The 14,983-nt window shown below is 35.2% G+C and overlaps 1 long non-coding RNA gene across 3 annotated transcripts in view; it reads right to left on the reverse strand.

Moving 5' to 3' along the window:
* The window catches only part of LOC146993066 (uncharacterized), a 150,831-nt gene that overhangs the window by 24,523 nt on the left and 111,325 nt on the right, over positions 1 to 14,983 (reverse strand). Inside the window, exon 3 of one of the 3 annotated variants that reach the window (XR_015038296.1) lies at positions 4,725 to 4,909. The exons of the other annotated variants lie outside the window; for them this stretch is intronic. This is a non-coding gene — a long non-coding RNA (uncharacterized LOC146993066). The remainder of the gene's footprint in view (positions 1 to 4,724; positions 4,910 to 14,983) is intronic. 3 annotated transcript variants of the gene reach the window in all.

Below are 14,983 nucleotides of genomic sequence, written 5' to 3' on the forward strand. Positions count from 1 at the left end.
CAAGTTAACTGAAATTAATTATCTTTTTAGATTGGGAACGTAAAATGCATCATTAAGTATTATTCGTTGTGAAGTTTTACAGGGTTCATAGCCACATTTTAGTTAAAAAATAAGCAACTATAAGCACTTTTCAAGCACATTTTAAGGAAAAAATAAGTACCTGTCTAATTACATTATACACAACTGCATAACCTTAAAAGAAAAATTAGACTTGTAATTTAAAATATGAGTAATGCAATATTTATTAAGAGAATAAACATTACCTCAACAATGGAAAACAATTAACTTTTTTCTTTTTAATTTTAAATGACAGTTCAATTTACAGAATTAGTTTATAATGAGAGAAAAAAAAACTATGCAGAACTAAACTATATTACTAAATTTAATGATGATCTTTCAGTTGAAAATATAGAAAATAAATAATAATAAGCCATATTAATTGTATTCGTTTGGCACCTAATAATAAATACAATTTATTTTTCCACTCGTATTAATATATAAATAATTTAACTTAAATCAAAATTCTGAACATTTTCTAAATTTTCATTGCATAACAGTTTTTCCTTAACACATATCAAAGTAATTTAAGTAAAAAAGAGGCACATTTCTGAAATCAGAAGACGGGAAATCGTTTCATGCAGTCATCCTTTAACAGTAAAAGCTTAACTAACCCGCATACTCGGAAATTCCCGAATATTCCGGATAGTAACTGGAAAAAGAGGAGTGGGGGAGATTGTAGCAGTTCTTTAGATTTAAATTTAGGCTAAATAAATGATTTTGACATTTCGATATGTGCATCATATAAAAACCAACGGAACTGAGAAATATTCTGCTTAGAAAGCACAGTAAAACTCTTTCAAGTGTTCATAAACAAATCTCAGACTGAACATCAAAATTAATTATCAGTGCAAAATACAGCAAACGTTATTGCACAATACGTGCGGCGTAATTCTTCCATATGTGATATTACGCAATCGGAATCAACACCTGCGGTATGGTATTCGGAGAAAAAGAACTAAATAAAGGAAAAGAAAGAGACTTACTAATCTGGGGTGTTTCTGATTCTAATTTTCAACAGACTGTATTAAATTTCCGGAATAGACTCAATCTTCGCTTGGGTTGGGTAGACCGCAAAAACATTTAGTCCTATTTAGTCCAGATTGGACAGTGACAAAAAAAAAAAAAAAAAAAAAAAAAAAGTCCGCTGCTTCAATATTAGGAGATTTTGTGGAAAAACTCCCAACCTCCGTACTGTATAATGTATTGGCAAAGAAAATGAAATTATTTTGACTATTCAATTACTTTCCTTTTATTTAAGCCATTCCGAATATTATTCCTTAGAAAGCTAATCTGTGTAAAAACACACCCATTTTTGGAAGTTAATCTATACTTCACCAGTTACTGCAACTATATTATTATAAATATTCATACATATGCTCATAATATAAGTATAATGATCATAATAAACACGAATATGAACTGACTACGCGGAACGAGAATGCAAATTATTAAAATCTTGATAGAAATTCAAACGTGTGTTTCTCCCAACCAAATACTGGTTGGGAGAAAAAGAATACCGAATGTACCAGAATTTTCTACGGTTTCGCAATTCTTTGGCCAACAGAACGACGTGCACCTGTCTGTACTCTCGCGCGCACCATAGGTTACGTTAATGCAGAGGAAGGGGGGGGGAAAGCAATTTTCGGGAGTATGATTCACCATCTGACATTGCATATAAGGAAGAAAAGTTGTTTATTTAGTTTCGGCTTTGGTACGGAGAAAAAAATGCGCGTTCATTAAAAACAAAGGATTAAAAAAAGCACTAAAAGCACAAAATAAGCACTAAAAACAAAAAAATAAGGGTTTTAAACAAAAAGTAAGCACCTATAAGGGCCTTTATATTTTATTTTCAAATATAAGGACTTATAAGCACTTGTAAGGACCGCTACGTACGCTGAGTTTAATAGACACTTGCATAAATTTCAACTTTCTCTTCCCCTCTGACTTCTAAAATTTCATTATTTTCTAACTGAACTTCGCCTTTTATTTCAGTTACAGACGTGAGTTTACTTTTGTCATTGCACATGTGTGCTGTTGCTCCTGAATTAAGGTACCAGTTAGGTGTTTCTAATTCTCGTGTTGAATTCACTATGATGACAGAACAGCTTGGTTTAAGGGATTCTTGATTAAGATTTTTGCTTGGCAAAGTTTACAATTGGGTGCCCCTTGTTTCTTTTCGGGCGCCAAGAAAGCACAATTCCAAGATGGCCGCTACACAAAACCAAAATAAGAAGTATCATCAACTTAAAAAATATTAACAGCTACAATCAGAAGACAAGCGTCTCTTTTGAAATCATTCATACCGATATTTCACATGTTAATATTTTTAAAAATAATAACATGCAACACATAGTTGAAAATATTAAAACAAGTTTTTACTAAATGTATAAGATGTAATAAGTAAGAATAAAATTCATATTATATTAATGACATAGTTTACAATTCGTAAAAAAAAAAAAAAAAAAAATAGAGCTTACCTTGATCATTATTGCGACATCATTGGAGAATATGCAGGTACACGTACATTTGTGATGCAATTCAAAAAGTGCCGGGAAGGATCAGGAAACATACCGAAAACTAATCGTGCATACACCAATCAATAACAGCTTTCTTACCGTTTTGCTCCAATTAAAAAAACAAGGCATATTCATTTTTCCAGACATTCCACTTTTCTAGATGACGGAAAACGCTAAATATCAAGCAGGCAGCTAGCAGTCAAACAAAATGGCGCTTAAAATTTGAAAGCACACAAATAAATTATTTTGGTTTTGTCACGCAATCACGAAAACAACCAATAAAATTCCCATTTAAGAAAGTGACAATGATAACATCATATAAAGTTAAAAAAAAGTTACGGTAATCGCAAGGTGACATGCTTATTCACAACGCCTACAGACCGTTTCTATTGCTGTTTGCTCCAACGACTTTGCTCCGATTGGTTGAAACAGGAAACGTAGGGTTACAGAACCTAGTGCTTGGCAACTTTTGGTTCATCGCCTTTAGAATTTGTATTTAAAAGTGGTGTACCAAAAATTGTGCATAACTCACCGGAGAAACGCAGCTCGGAGGTAACGAGCGCAAAAAAAAAAAAAAAAAAAAAAAAAAAAAAAAAGGTCTCAGACTTCTTGATTGCCGGTTCTATCCCCGCTCGTAGCTATCATAAACTCTGCTCTACAAGGGTTTGTTTTTTATCTTAACTTTATTGAATGACTTCGTCATTATTTGTTTGGGTGCGGTGTTAAAAATCAAAACACCTTTATTTTCTCTATTTTTGTTAATTTTTCTTATTTTTATTTACTGGTTTGTACTCTTAGTAGGTACCAGTAGCAAGATTACGATCCAAGATCCCGAAAAGCGTTTCAATAGAAATAGCGCATAATGGAATAAAATATAATTTTAGTTATACTTTTCATAATTTAGATAAAAAAGAATAGGTATCCGACGCCCTTAAATGTTGAATGTTTTCATTTGGTTTATTTTTTAATATTCCTTTATTTGTATAAATTAATGCGCTATGGAAATTTACACAACAGGCTCTTTCTAACAGAAATGACGAAAAAGTGCATATGCTATCTCCATGTAAACACCTTTTTCTTGTAGAACAATTACGTACTTTTAAAGTTTAATTAAAATACAAATAAACTATTAAAAAGATCAGTAAGTTATATAAAATATATTCCACACAATTCCTCCAACCTTTCATTCATAAACTAAAAAAAATATCGAATAAAATAAACGCTGTTTCCGTTTGTTTGGCGTTAATTACCATGCCTACAGGGCGCTAACTCGCCATTGCAAATATGACCGCCAAGAAGATGTTTCATCCAATGAAAGCAGACCTTAGAGAAATGGTCTGTAGGCTTTGTGAATATGCAGGTGACATCAGTGAAAGCTAAAACCAAATTAAAACTATCATCGTAAGCAGAAATGGGGTTTCATCACCAAAATTGAACAAAATTTGTCGCCAATCGAAGAGGCACCCTATTCTACACTACAGCATTTTGCTTTTAGTCTACATTCTGATGTTTGCGGCCCTTTTCGTTACCTTCTAGCAACTTAACATTTAGCGTGTTTATGTCAGGCAATTTATCACGCAATTCTATAGCCATTCTAAAACTTTCGAATTCTCCGGTTAAGGAACATAATAGAAAAATATTTCGGAATTCATCAGGAATTTCAGGTTCTATTTCTGCTAGTTTGTTTGCAATTTCGAACAGAGAAGTTGGGTAATCCTGCATTGTTTCGTTCACGTTCATCTATTTCGAGGTCCGTTGCTTTAAGAGGCTAACTTTAGTACTACGGCTTTTAAGCTGATGAATTTCGTGCAGTTTCCTCCCTGCCTCGTATGAAGTTTAACATTTTTTAATATGCACTATCGCAGATGATTACACGCTCATAGCAATAATTGCTAAAGCTTTTTGATCTTTTGAAACCCACTTGTCCAGTTCGGCTCGGTTACTTTCGGAAGTTTCTGGTTTCATTAGTTGACCCACTCATGACTTCCCAAAGTTCTTATTAGATTAAAACCATTTCCGCCTGAAACCTCTCTATTTCATAACTATTGTTACCCAGTTTTTCAATTGGAATATTCGACTTCCATCATTTTCATCAGATACGTATAATTTCAGTAAAGCCAAGAAAAGAAGAAAGGGTAATTTGCTTACCTTGTTTTGGTGCCACCAAGAAAAAACACAAATGTTCAATATCCTGCTCTGAAGGACTCCTTGGGAATCTTCGTTAACTGGGCGAATAGGGTATCTTGGCTCATGAACCTGTCGTTTTGAATATTTGAAGGTTCGCGAGAGTGATACGCAGTAGTACAAAACGTGGATGGACCAAAGGACACTTGCTGTAATTTGAAAACATAAGATTTAACGGGCACATTCCTTGGGTTTAACAAAATAGATAAACGTATCATGTAAGACTATGACACGTTAGTAAAACCATATGATGATGTTCATGGCTGGTACAACATGAAATGAATCTGGCACAACAATGACTGGTACAACATGAAATGAGTCTGGCACAACAATGACTGGTACAACATGAACAGATGAATGTATCATGTCAGACTATAACACGCTAGTAAAACCATATGATGATGTTCTTGACTGGTACAATATGAAATTAATCTATTTGACAGTTCATTCAGACAGACAGGTACTTGGCGGCGTAATAAATTATCAGGGATATTGTGCTAGATTCCTGTTACAATCCATAGTTACACTCCACAGCAGGTTTCCATCCTTTGAAATCACCGCACCACTGAATGATTCACGGTTGTTAGCTACGTCGATAAGGCACACCGAGAGGACACACAGTCTTCACCACTATCGGAAGGTTTCCTACTGCGAGATTCCAAACTCTACTTGCAAGCAAGAGAGAATATGTAAATTTCAAACACAATAAAAAGAAAAAAATCGTCAGATATTTGGTTCACAATCTATCTTAATGATAAATTCGTGTTTATTCCCTCATATTTTTAAATAAAAGCTCTGTTGAACAAGTCCTCCAAGCAGATGTCACCTATAAAAGATGGTACTTTGGAGTTATACTGGCTTTCAGCAGGCGATGTACAGGGTGTTTCTAAATGAATATCGGGGTGTTAGCGCTTGGTAGTATTACGCACAACTTAAAAATATAATTAATACATGAAATGAAAGAGTAACTCAAACAGTTGTACAAGTGTTCAATTTGAAAACCTTTCGTCACACGGCACACATCAAGTCGATAGCCCAGCTTTTCTCAAATGTTGATTAGTGTTTGTGGCTGTTGCAACAGCTGCCTCATATCTTGTTTCTTCGGTAGGGTAGGTCACCCGGTAGTGGAGGCACATACACCCGATCTTTTAGGAATTAACTCACAGGATCCTTTATAAACTCAACATTCTCTTCACTAGCCCTTGGTCGTCCCGTACTCTTCCCTTTGCAAAAGCAGCCTGTACTTTCAAACTGATGATACCATCTACGGAAGTTATTATCACTTGGGGGATCACATCTGAACTTTATCCGGAACGCACGTTGCACAGTAAGTACATATTCGGTCTCTGCAAACTGCAGAACACAAAAAGGTTTCCGTTCAATAGTCACCATTTTTTGCTACTATTGCACTCGCATTCGTCATTTTTGGAGCATGCTGGTACCAACAAACAGAACTGTTTATGTTGCTCTTTCATTTCATGTATTAATTATGATTTTAAGCTTTATGTAATAAATACTACAAATGATATCCATATTCATTTAGAAACAACCTGTATTTAGCCTGCTCTTGCCAGTTCCTTGATGTATCCCAAGTTGGGCCAGACGGCTGTGATTCGTTACAGCGATTTTCTCCCGTAGATCTGATAGTGAAGCATCATATTTCCAGGAGTTAGCTGCTAGGCTGGCGTGTTACAAGAGGGGTACTCCTGATTTGTTCGTGATCTTATTTTAGGAGATGGGAGGATAAAGGGTGGTATATCTTATCTTCCGCTATCTGAATGGATTTATTAAAGAAATTTTCGTTCATTCTGTAAAGGAAGTCCAGAATGGTTTCCACATTAGTCAGAGTGGGGAATCGTATTTCTTACGTAATACGGTGCACCGGTGATGATGTGTAACACCTTATTTTGAAATAGTAAAAGATGTTCATGCCGCCCAACCGGTATAGTGGTTAGCGTTGCTAACTGCTGTATCTACCTAGGCAGTCTCAACCACGGGGGTATAAAAACTGACTTCACAGAAGGCCTGATGGCTCTCGGGACAGAGTAAGGCTCGGCAGGGACCGTACGGGTACTGCCTTGTCTGCCCTTGCTCTGTGGGGTCTCCACATTGTAGATTGAATTTTGTGTGGGGCGGCACTAATCTGAATGGCAACTTAACCGAGGGGGAGCTGCTCGCACTAAGAGTTGTACCTCAGGGCCCTGTTTCGAATCCCGGAGAAGGCATGGATGTTCATGAATGTATAGTGCCCGTGCGGTCTGGAGGAACTCTAGATATGCGACAAGATGAAAGTCCTCTCGAAAGGTTGGTGGTGGAGACCTCTTACTCGTAGTCCAGGATGGTCTCCATTAAAACTGGAGGGGCTGAGATAAATCGCACTGTCACTTGTAAGGTGCTCAAGGTTGTTGCTAATGGCACGCGTAAACTTTCGCTACTTGCCACGAGGAATTTCATGGTCTTCGGCTGACTATAGGTCACACTATAAGTGAGCATTCGCTACAACAACAACAAAGAGTGTCATCTTTTGATTTGCTCAGTTAATTATACGGATATATCTACCAACTGCTGCCAATTACAGATTTTTCTTGCTTTACCGCGGAGCAGATATTTTATCCGCAATATACAGTGTCTCACAAAAGTGATGGGACACTTGTGCTTTACAAAAGGAAACTGTAGTAAAATAAATTAAAAAAACATGTAAAAATTTTTTGTGGGTGTGTTTCATACTTAAATTTAGTAACAATTATTACATAATATACATTTTTTCAAAATATTAAAATAATAATTTAATAAAAATACAATTGTTTAGAACGGAGCAAAAAACGGCTCACATAAGAGATGGGACACTTACTTTTCTACTACAAGTATTTATCCAAAAATTTTACTTTTTAAAAGGTTTTAATATTTTGTTGGATATCAGTTTACTTTTACAACATGATTTAATCTTCTTGGGATGATTTCGACTAATTTTTTTGTGATTTCTGGAGTTATTTTACCCCATTCTTCTTGAAGCACCGATTTTAATTGTTGTTTTGAAGAAATGGTGTGTTTGCGAATTCTTGATTCCAATTCTTGCCAAATATTCTCTATGGGATCTAAGTCTGGAGATTGTGGTGGTGTTTTTATTATTTCAGGACAGTTATACAGCAGCCAGACTCTAACGTTCAAAGCAGTGTGCTTGGGGTCATTCTCCTGGTAGAATTTAAAATCGTTATGAAGGTTCAATTTTCGTGCTGAAGATTTCAATTTTTTATTTAAAATGTCAATATACTTGTACTGATCCATTATACTGTAAATAAAAACAAGATTACCAACTCTAGCGGAGGACATACACCCCCATACCATAACTCCTCCTCCACCATGTTTTATTGTTGGCACCAAGTTCTATTTGCGAAATTCTTCCCTGGGTTTTCTCCACACCAAAATTCTACCGTCAGAGCCAAATATATTAAATTTACTCTCATCAGCAAATATAACTTCATTCCATGTAATCAGAATTCTTATTTATGTTGGATTTTGCAAAAGCCAGTCTGAGTTTTCTATTCTTTTCACTTACGAAGAATTTTTTCCTGGCTGTTCTAGCGTGATATCCCTCAGATCAAATTACTCTTCTAATAGTCTCAGGATTAACAATTACTCCATATAATGCTTGTAAATCAATAGCAACTTTAGAAGCACTCATTCTTGGATTTTTTTAGATATTTCGAACGATAATTCGCTTTATTCCATTGGATAGCTTTGATGGTCGTCCAGGTCTTCTTTTATCCTGAATCATATGATTCTTTTTATATCGTTTAATGATATTGAAAACTGTTGAATGACTCAAGTTAACTGTTTCAGCAGTTTCTCTAATAGATTTTCCACGTTCAATATGCAAATTAATAACTAATTTTTCGAATTTCAGGCAAAGTTTCTTTTCGTTTAGCATTCATGGCTGCACAGAGCTAAAAAACACAAAAATTCCAAAACAAACTGGAGAGAAATACTGCAGACTATTTTATAAATTATTGCCAATTGCTTTTGAGTAAAAATAAAAACCCCCAAAAATATTTTTATTGTAGTACGTAGTAGTATCTAATGGTGTCCCATCACTTATGTGAACCATTTTTTGCTCCGTTGTAAACAATTGTATTTTTATTAAATTAATATTTTGAGAAAATGTATGTTATGTAATAATTGTTACTAAATTTAAGTATAAAACACACCCACAAAAAATGTTTACATGCTTTTTTAATTTATTTTATTACAGTTTCCTTTTGTAAAGCACAAGTGTCCCATCACTTTTGTGAGACACTGTATATAGTACACAAAATTTAGTTTTGTAGTTTTATGTGATTACGGCAAAGCCTCGAGGTCTATCTGCCTAAGAAGGGATGCCATCGTGGAGGACTTTCTAAGTGAATCGGCTCGTATACATGTTACACATGGAAAAACCATGAAAACGCTCATACAGCCAAGGTTCGAAGGTTCGAATCCCGCGAACGGGCTGGCTGCATGGGCGCTTTTGTGGTTCTTACGCGTTGATATGAGCCAGTTTCCTTTAGGCAGTCCTCCACGAAAGCCTTCCTTCCTTCTGTGTAGTGCTTTAGGGTGAAACACGTAAATCATAATAATTAGAGTATATCCTAAAGTTTATATGGCCAAGTGCTCGTTGCGTTTGAAAAAAGACCGAAATCAATGCAATAAGTGAGTACTTCCCAAGCATTTCTCAGCGATGGTGTTTCAAATGAGCCTTTTCCCAAACGGTTGTGACGATTTTATTGTCATTTCTGTCGAAGCCGAGAATACTTTAATCATTTGTCCCGCCTTCATTTGCCGCTCCCTCTATGAAGGTAAAAGATACTGGGTCTATGGAATTGCACCAAAGCAATCACGCGATTCGTATTAGCCAGTCTTCGCATCTGACCTATCTTGAACACCAATTTCTGGTAGCAATTGTTGCCCTTCTCTTTTTTTCTTTCTCTTTTTTTTTTTTTTTTTTTGCTTGTAATAGCTGCAGTAGTTTCGTTAAGAGTTCTTTCAAATATGTCTTGGAGAAAAGTACCTGAAACTCTTGAAGGGCTAAAGTATCCTAGCGTATGATGACAGACCTTTTAGATTGAAACATAACTATAAAAAGGAAATAAGCAGTACGTTTGCCGATGTAACGGTTCCAATGGAAATATTCTTCCAGAAAAATTACCCGAAACTTTTGATTCTTTCATAATCATAAAAACGGTAGAACTTTCGCATGCGCGACGAATGAATACGAAAATAGAATGCGATTTGGTGATGGAACTTTCAAGTTTGGTTTATTTAACTATGGCAAAGCTCACGAGGTCTATCTGCTTAAGAAAAGGGATGCATTCGTGGAAGACTTTCTAAGGATTGGTTGGGGTATTTTGGCACAAAACCTATGGGGGTTATGTTGCACCAAAATAAAAAAGGTTGTGTATTTCCAAAACTTAAAAATAAAGACAAGACACCATGCACCATTCAGTGCACACTCACAAATGGAAATTTAAGACAACGTTATAGGTATAAAACAGCAAGTGTATAATAAAACTTGAAATAACATCAAACACATAAAATTCTTTTACAAAGAACTAGGATATGAAGACCATAATACAACTCTATAGTCAAAGGATAAATTTTCTTATATAATTAGGTCATGATATGAATATAATTAGGTCCCGGTGGACTTTCTAAGGAAAACTGGGTCTTATACACGTTCCAGATGGGGGAAACCACGAAGACGTCCATGCAGCCAGCTGGTTTGCCTTGAATAGAACACAGGTCAAAGAGCTACCAGTGTTCAGTAACTTTACCGCTCGTTCGCTAATGGAACTTTCAAATCATACCCATTGCAGTTAGGTCAATGCAGATATTGGAAGTTCTGACTATTTAATAAATATAATGCTATTTATATAAACGTTAATCACAAACAGGAAGGAACGAAACACACGAGAGGTTTTTCTCTGTATTAAGTAAGAAAATACATTCATGACCGCAAAAATCGCTTATAATCGAAGTTAAACTGCCTATTATAAGAAAGTTGGTAAAAGTATAGTTTAGGGTACCCCTTGCCGAAACTTGGCGATTTTTGGCGGTACATGGATACTGATTTTGTGCAATTCTTTGACTCGTTATTTTGGCTTGCGAAGCGGCGATTTTTGAGCTACACAAAACCAAAATAACAAGACAAACAATTGCACAAACTCGGTATCCATGTACACGTCGACCTATTTTCACTTAAAAAAAATCCCCGAATTGCACAAAAAGGGCATCGCGCACTCTTTTAACTTTATCCATGCACACGTCGATCTATTTTCACTTAAAAAAATCCCAGAATTTCACAAACTTGCATTGCGCACTCCCTTTATTTTGTGTGTACACAACGATATATTTTTCACTTAAAAAGTCAAAGGAGCACCAAATTCTACAATATAGGCAAACAAAAATACATAATCCCAATAAAATACATTTTAAACCAAACAATAAAATAACATAAAAAAGGGGTACTTTTCCGTTTTTCCGGCGCAAGCGATAAAGTCGCCAATACTGGCATACAACCGATGCGAAACGGAATATTCTCGCTGGTAGCCTTTGACGCCTCATTTTCAAAACAAGTCGCAGCTTTTTCTTATCAGATTGATTGTTTCTTTCAATACTGGCATAAAATTACATAGAATTTTTATCAGATAGTTCATTTTTATGTCTAAGGCCATTTTCGGTAATTAAGTCAATTAGGATGCAATCACAGCGCTTACCCGAAGCCGAAAATATAGAAAAGGTAAAGTCAAGGGTTAAATTCATCCATTCTAATGAGAATGCATTAGTGAAGTAAAGCACTGCTGTTTTACATAATTTCTGAGTAAGCTATTCGTACGAATTGAAATATTTCTTGCATTTAAACTTGTGTTCCAAATTAACATTTAACTTGAAATTAATGCAGATAATTACTGAGAGCATTAGATTTTTGTAGAGTAGTTTACGTGAGATGAGATCGGTTGGGGTCACGTGATATGAACCGGCGAATCAGGATGTTGAACCATGAAAGCATAGTAAATTCTTAAATTAATGTCTTTTTACAAATTTATTGTCTTTATTTATTGGCTTTTTATAAAATTTTAAGCGATATTAAAATGTTTATGCCTTCAAAAAAAGAATTCTTAGAACTAACATTTTTTTAATATTTTTTATGTGTATGTTGTCGCCAATAAAGTCTGCTTGGCGAGATTTGCGCCGGCGAAACGGAAAAGTACCAAAAAAGGAAAAACATGTTATACATTTAAGCACTACCAAAAGCAAACATTCACTTACCATGATTTTCGAGTTCGCTTCATACACCCAGAGCCACAAAAAATCAAAATATCAATCATACTCAAATGACTTTTTTCAAACCAGGTACTCTTTCTGATCGAACGCTTCACATAGTGACCATCTGAACCTTTCTTCCTACAAACCCATTCAAATCCCTCTAAACGGTTTTTACGTTCGACTAGACGCATATCCTTCCTACATACAGGACACTCATAATGGCTACTAAGTAAATCTGCATTTACACACCAGTCAATTAAAGCTCTTTTCCCCTTTCGCTCCAAATCGTACAGAAACTTCAAATTAATCTTACTACATTCGGCCATTCTACCTTCTAAAGAATCAAACCATCACACACCCGAAAAAATTTTACAAAACATCCCATGATTCAAAATTTCCCAGAATCATGCACTCGATTACGTCACAATAGGGGATTTCCATAACATTCACCTATTCAGGCTACCATAAATGAAACAACAACTTGGCGATAAATCAAACAACAACTTCGCCATAATACAAGGGGTACCTTAAAGTCTACTCTACCCGAAAGTTTTCTATTCCGTAGAAGTGAAGGGTTGCAGCACTCAATAAGTTCTTGAAAAAGATGGTGCGAAACTAAGTTTTATTGTTAGTTTTCTAACAAATGTTATAAAACTGTTAGTTTCTGAGGCTCTGGTGTAGAATTGGGCTCCTCTTCTATTAGCGACAGATTTTGGCGATGAAACCTCATTTCTGGTTACCATGATAGTTACAACTTTGTTTTAGCTTCTTGGCTTTTAAAAATGGTTTGGTTTGGTTTATTTAATTATGGCAAAGCACACTAGGGCTATCTGCCTAAGGGGAGGGATGCTTTCGTGGAGGACGTTCTAAGGGAAACTGAGTCGTATACACGTTACACATGGGGAAAACCACGAAAAAAAGCCCATGCAGCCAGCCCGTTCGCGGGATTCGAACCTCGAACCGAACTACTAGTGTTCAGCGACTTTACCGCTCGGCCGCTGGTGAGATCCTTTTAAAAATGAAAATAGATTGATGTGTACATGGACAAAGTTAAGTTTGCGCAATTCTTTGATGTTTTCTTAAGTGAAAAGAGATCGATGTATACATGGGCATGGAGTTCGTGCAATTCTTTGACTTCTTATTTTGGTTTTGTGTAGCGGCCATCTCGAATTGTGCCTTCCTGGTGCCGATCTTGGAGTCAGAAAAGAATCGGGAAAAAAAAAAAAAAAAAAAAAAAAAAAAAAAAAAAAATGGGCACCCAATTGTGAACTTTTACCGAAACTAACTAAGGTTTCAAAATTTCAAAATTTTATCATTAGGACACGGGTATTTTACCTAAGAGTAATTTTTCCACCTCAGCCTTGGCCCAAATTCTCGCCGCGTATTCTTTCGCCGCTTTCCCATCATAGCCCTTGGCGTCAAGAACAGCCTGCTTAATTTCTGTCAGTTTATTTGTCTGAGACACGTTTATATCAAATCATCGACTAACTCTATTAGAATAGCTTTAGTAAGCTTCATCATAAACTCAAAAACTGTGAAAAGATAAAATTAAGAAAAATAACCTTACACTCTCCCCCCCCCCAAAATATTACAAAATACAAAAGCAGGCTTATTCTCTACAACTGAATAATTCCCCAATACAACCTGAACACCAATTGCCTTAAAATCTGAAAAGATTCAAAGTACTTAATATATACATAAATACAATATATAAATTCCTCGATAACTGAACTTGATTTCAAACACTTTAATTTGCTTAACTATGACATTACACTTGGAAATACCTCCCTCCTGTAAACTCAATGCATCAAAATACTTTAGATATATACATCTAAATCAGAAATGCTAAATAACATGCAAAATTCTGCCCAATGCACACCGCTGTAATACTCCTAATTTAAAACTCAGTTACTAGAAGAATGGAACATACAATTAAATTCCAATTAACAATAGTATAACCACAAATTCCCAGTAATGAAGAATGTCTCGGAATGAATGTTTCGAATCAATGAACCCAAAATGAATGAAGTCTCAAAGAGCGTCTCTAAAATCACAAAAACGGTACTCACAAGTTTGAAGACCCCCTTCGATGATTACACAGAAAAGCACTTGGGGGTTGATCTTTACATTATGGTAACTTGGCGTTTTTTTGGCGAAAATTTGGCGACCAACTCTCCTACAGCAACCCTCTATTTTTTTTTCCCGCCGCCATTTTGTCTTCACGAAGTAAAGACATGTTTCTTTTCTTTTTATCTACTGAACACTTCTTCCAACAATCTACTAGCCGAATTACACTTATGCTAGAAATTTTATCTAACAAAACTGCTTAATCATGACAAATATTCACTGCAAAATTGGGAAAAAGTGCACAATACCATACTCCTTACGCGTTTTTCAAAATAACACATACACATAAACCATGTACACGCCGACTTATTTTTACTTAAAAAAACATCCCAGAATTGCACAAAAAATGGCATTGCGCACACTCTTCACTATATCCATGTACACTGCTTTTTTCTCATCAATTAGAAAAATTTCACGAAAATACATGACAATTTTCTCAATCTTTAAACCCGGTAAAAAGAACATATATGAAATTACCTGATCGCCAAAAAGTATATACCCTTTCCAAATATGAATATTTCCACATATAAAATAAATAAAATATCCAAAAACTTTTACTTCTATATCATCTATTACATTATACACGTCACCAACGAATTCATACCGCAAGCATTACAAATACTTAGTATCAAATATTTAAATTATTTCCATGCACGTTTACTTCAACTGAAACGTATACCAAATTCCTACAAACATAAAATTCACAAAATAACTATCATTTAATTAAAATATAATTAAATTCAAAAACACTACTTAAAATATAAATGAGCACATACATTAAATTAATAAAAATTACC

Source organism: Stegodyphus dumicola, chromosome X1 (genome assembly GCF_044657685.1).
Source record: "Stegodyphus dumicola isolate Sdum_Otavi_A_Nest chromosome X1, ASM4465768v1".
NCBI lineage: Eukaryota > Metazoa > Arthropoda > Arachnida > Araneae > Eresidae > Stegodyphus > Stegodyphus dumicola.